The 5189-nt window shown below is 38.9% G+C and overlaps 1 non-coding gene across 1 annotated transcript; it reads left to right on the top strand.

The window, feature by feature from the left end:
• The first annotated feature begins 4208 nt into the window (after positions 1-4208).
• On the top strand, positions 4209-4270 carry LOC145347128 (U7 small nuclear RNA). Its single transcript, XR_013887785.1, has one exon. It is a non-coding gene; the product is annotated as a U7 small nuclear RNA (small nuclear RNA).
• Positions 4271-5189: the final 919 nt, after the last annotated feature.

Here is a 5189-nt window from a genome sequence, read left to right as displayed (position 1 = left end):
AATTTTGGTAAATTACCACCAGTGCATTTGCTATTTGTCCTGCCATCTCTTTTAGTACCCTGGGATGCATTCTATTAGGCCTAGGAGACTTGTCTACCTTTAGCTCATTGGCTTGCCCAAAACTATCTCTTTCATGATAGTAATAGTTTCTAGGTCTTTACCGGCCATAGCCTAGTTGTTATCAATTTTTGGCATGTTATCCACTGTGAACACTGACACAAAATGCCTGTTCGATGCCTCGGCCATTTCCTTATTTCTAGTTATTACATCACCCTTCTCATTCTCTAAAGGACCAATGTTTATTTTAGCCACTCTTTTTTTGTTTTATATATTTGTAAAAACTTTTGCTATCTTTTTATATTCTGAGCTAGTTTATGCTCGTAATCCATCTTACTTTTCTTTACAGCTTTTTTGTGGCTTTCTATTGACTTTTAAAAACTTTCCGATTCTATAGTTGCCCACTAATCTTTGCCACTTTGTATGCATTTTCTTTCAATTTGGTAACTTCCTTTATTTCCTTAGATATCCATGGCTGAATATTTCTCTTTCTACACTTCTTCCTTATCACTGGTATATACTTTTGCTGAGCACTGTGAAAAATCACTTTGAAAATCCTCCACAGTTCCTCAATTGTCCCACCATAAAGTTTTTGCTCCTGGCCTACCTTAGCCAACTCCTCCCTCATCCCATTGTAGTCTCCTTTGTTTAAGCACAAGACACTGATATTGGATTTTGCCTTCTCACGGTCCATTTTTATTTTAAATTCAACAATAATATCGCTTCTTCCAAGAGGATCCCTAACTGTAAGATCATTAATTATTCCTGTCTCATTACACAGGACCAGATCTAGGATAGGTTGCTCCCTCATAGGTTCCATTTCATACTGTTCAAGGAAGTGATCCTTCTCAAGGCTGCCTTGACTGACCTGGTTTGACCAATTGATATGTGGATTAAAATCCCCCATGATAATTACTGTACCAGTTTTACATGCATCAGTTATTTCTTTATTTATTTCTTGCCCCATTGTGATGTTGTTATTTGGTGGTGTTTAGATTACGCCTATCAATGACTTTTTCTCCTTATTATTTCTAATTTCCACCCAAATTAATTCAACCTTTTTTTCCATAGAATCTATATCATCTCTCACTTAAATATCAGAGCTACACCACCTCCCTTACTTTCCTGTCTGTCCCTCCGAATAGCCTGATATCCTGGATATTTAACTTACAGTCATGACCATCCTGCAACCATGTTTCTCTAATGGCCACCAAATCATACTCATTTGTGATGATTTGTGCTACTAACTCATTTACTTTGTTTCGAATTTTATGAACATTCAGATAATGTACCCTTATGCTAGTTTTTGAACCTTCTTTTGGAATTCTAACACCTCCATTAATAACGTCTCCTGAGTTCTCCTTCCTTTTAACTTTTTTCCTGTTTTTTGATGTTGTTGGAACCTTCTCCCCACATTTTGTTTTTGCTCCCTCCTCCTCTGACTCCTTACATAGGTTCCCATCTCCCTGGCATATTAATTTAAACCCTCCCCAACCGTTCTATCAAACACTCCCCCTAGGATATCAGTCCCAGTCCTGCCCAGGTGTAACTGTCCAATTTGTACAGGTCCCACTTCCCCCAGAACCAGTCCCAAAGTGATTTCAAATTGATTAAACATCAATAAACAGGAACTGGGGAGTATATGAATCAAATATATGAAGCATTAATGAATCAACAAAAGCAGCAAAGCATACATGCATGAAAAAACAAAGCCCAAGCCTAACTGATCGAATCACTCTAAAAATGTGTGAATGTGATTTGAGCTGAAGTCATAAATTTTGAATTGGTGAATAAAATTAACATTTTAATATAACCTGTAAAATTTATAGAATTTTGATTGATGTGTAATTGTAGAATTACTGGGTAAGTCCCTAAAAAAAACATTTTCTCAGAGGTTTTCACCTGAAATGTAATCCTGAAGCTCCCCATTACTGTCAGATTTGTTGGAGATTCATCATGGTAAATTTCACAGACTCAGCTAATTCATATAATTTCTTGAACTAAAAGGGTGGCTGTCTGTATTATGCCATTATTTGTTTGTATTTTGACTTCCAGTTATTACATATGTTTGATGTAAAGGAGCCGCATAAGCAAGAAAAACAAATGTCTACTCAACTTCTGAACCTAAAATCATTGACAGAAAGACATTTTTCAGATACAGTAGGACCTGAAAAAAGGAAATATGAAGTAAGAATTAATCTTTGAAATATTATCTGTTTGACATTTTTTTACATTGGATCGGATCTTCCAATCTAGATGTTCAGGCTGTGATACTTATGTGCTAGGAGAATTGTGTTTCCTCAATTTGGGAATGAGACATCCTATCAGATCTTTGAATTGAGCTTTCATTTCATAAGAACATAAGAACATAAGAACATAAGAAATAGGAGCAGGAGTAGGCCATCTGGCCCTTCGAGCCTGCCCCGCCATTCAATAAGATCATGTATGTGGTAAACATCAGATAGCTTGTCAAAGAGAGGTAGTGAAATATCTGCTGTATTAACAGTTCTTAAAGAGCTGCTTAAAGGCAAGTGGATGCATGGTGGCCCAAAATATGTAGCCACCATTCCAACGGCTCAAATGAAGCACTATACAAAACCTATAAACCTTTATCTCTTCCTTCAGCCTCTGCACCTTGATTCAACCTACTTCTCAAATCACCGCTGTCTTCCTAACCTTTCTTAATTTCTCCCTCCATAAAAGCTCTTACATACTCCAATTGAGCCAGTTAGAGATAAAGGTATCTCTGAGCACGTTGTTGTATCCTTCTCCAGTCACGCCTCCCTTACCTTTCCAATCCCACTTTATTCTGTATCTACCTTTGGAAAAAACGCTCTCTCCATTCACTTGCAGTAGTAATTTGCAAATTCCCAGCTGTGAAGCTGTTGGCTCTCCATTTTCCATACTTCCCTGCAGCTACCAGTTCTCTCAGTTAGATCATCACAATTTGATGTCCTTGTGTCCATTCAAACCATTTCTCTGGCACACCCTAAATGTACCCCTGGTGTGGTCCGCAGTTCTGCATCTTAAGTCCAAGGGACAACTGGTTTAGCAATCCATTGCCAAGTCTGGATAGATCACATAAAGCATTATTGTTCCTGGTCTTGTCTGCTTATTGTTCCAGGATCATCCAGCGTCATCTTTGGATATCTCTGCCCTCCTACAATTCTGGCCTCTTGCACATTCCTGATTTTGCTCGATCCACTATTGGTGACAACCCTTCAGCTGAATTTCCTCTCTAAATTTCTCTGCCTCTCTAGCACACTCTCATCCTTTAAGGTGCTGCTTAAAATTGACTTTTCAACCAAGGTTTTGACAATCTTTCCTGTTCAGGAATGATCCTTCTGTCTGTGGAATCTAGGTATGGTACTTGGTTAGATAGACTCTAATTGTATTCTGGTATCTGCTTAACAATTCTTTATTAGTACTGCATCTAAACAAGTTATAGAATAGCTATAACAAAAACAGAAAATGCTGGAAAATCTCAGCCAGTCTGGCTGCATCTATGGAGAGAAAATAGAGCCAACGGTTCGAGTCTGAATGACCCTTCGTCAGAGCCCAACTTTTGTATAGAGTAGCTGTGTTGCTCCTAGGCATGGTGTTCCAACTACTCTTTCTCTCGGAGAGAGAGTCTACAACACGACTGACTGTCAGTGGTACATCATCATTTATATTATACATTAATATAAACCATCTGTTATCTGGTTATACTAGACTTCTCACCAAGTATATTGTCTAATTTTCAACAATATGGAGCTGTACTTCTTTCTATATACATTGCATACCTGTAACTTTTTTTGGAACTACAGATTCTACCCAACTCCTATTCTTCTTCTCCCCATGTCACAGTTCTGAGGGATTCAATTTCTCACAGTATTCTCGACCCTTAGGTAAAATTTCTTGGAGAAACGAGGGCTTTCATCTGCATCTGGGAAGATAACCTCATCTGCAGAACAGTACAACACCCTCAGCAGCATTGCAGTCAGCATGGCTGGGAAGCAGAGAGTAGGTTAAGGATGAACTACAGGGGCAATGAGGACTTATCAATGGAAATCTCCTCGTCTGGGAAGAAAGTTGTCAGCTACTGGATCTGCAACATATAGAAAGGAACTGACTTGATGCTTTTATTGTTCAAATTGAAGCTCTGATAAAAGGGTTATAGCTCTTTTACTACTTGTCCAGAAGGTTTCGGCAGTTGTAGGCTGGAACCGCTCTGATTGATCAATGGCAGAGGAAAGAGTTCAATACTAGAGAATGGCTTCTCCATAGTTTGCACTGCTAGCCTCTCTGTGGGCCCTCAAGTCAGTCAAATGGGCAGGATAGGGACAAGGATTGCTCACCCAGGTACTAACATTGTGGTCTCTCTCCAGTGTGCTTCTTCTTTTGTTTCATTTGTTATAAGCTGCTGTCATGTTGTTCTGCACTCTGTGGTTCCTTTGTCAGTACTGATGTGTTTTTTACATCAATATCTCACTCCTGTCGCTATGTTCTATGATGGTCCTTCTAACTATAGAATCAATATGTGATTAGTAGAGAGACCATCTTTGCACTCTGATATTTGTTTAACACTTGTTATCTAAACAGGCCACAGAGTAGACATGTTGCTTCTAGGCATAGTGATCCAACCTTTCTCTCTCTAAAACATTCTCTTGGAACGTTGTACCATGTTAAAGACAGAAAGCTGTTAAAGTGCAAATATACGACAGTACGAAATACCAGGTGAATGGACTTTGTTTGCATGTCTCAAAGTCTTGCCTGTCAATCTGCTATACGTATATGCTACCCATATAAGCAGCTGTCCACATTTTCTCCACTCTCAAAAGCTCTGATACACTTATCCTATTTCTAGCAGCTGCCGGCTTTTGGCAAAATGAAGCTGTGGTTTAAGATCTAGTCACTGTTAAGGCCAGAAATCTGCATAGAACCTAGTAGAAAAATAAAGAGCTACAAAGGTGAGTCCCAGGGGATTTAAGTCCCTCCATTCAATTTCCAACTTATTCCATATGGGAAGCAATGGAAAATTATGAGGTATGAAGGTGATTGCAGGAATGATTGCCAGGCAGTTCTAAGGCAACCTACATTCAAAGAAAGGAGAGAGATGTGGATGACATTGCAATAGGGGAACACAAGGT

This window comes from Carcharhinus amblyrhynchos, chromosome 8, assembly GCF_965287045.1.
Source record: "Carcharhinus amblyrhynchos chromosome 8, sCarAmb.v2.hapA, whole genome shotgun sequence".
NCBI lineage: Eukaryota > Metazoa > Chordata > Chondrichthyes > Carcharhiniformes > Carcharhinidae > Carcharhinus > Carcharhinus amblyrhynchos.
Note: the sequence above shows the minus strand (reverse complement) of the source record. Positions and strands in the feature narration are given on the sequence as shown.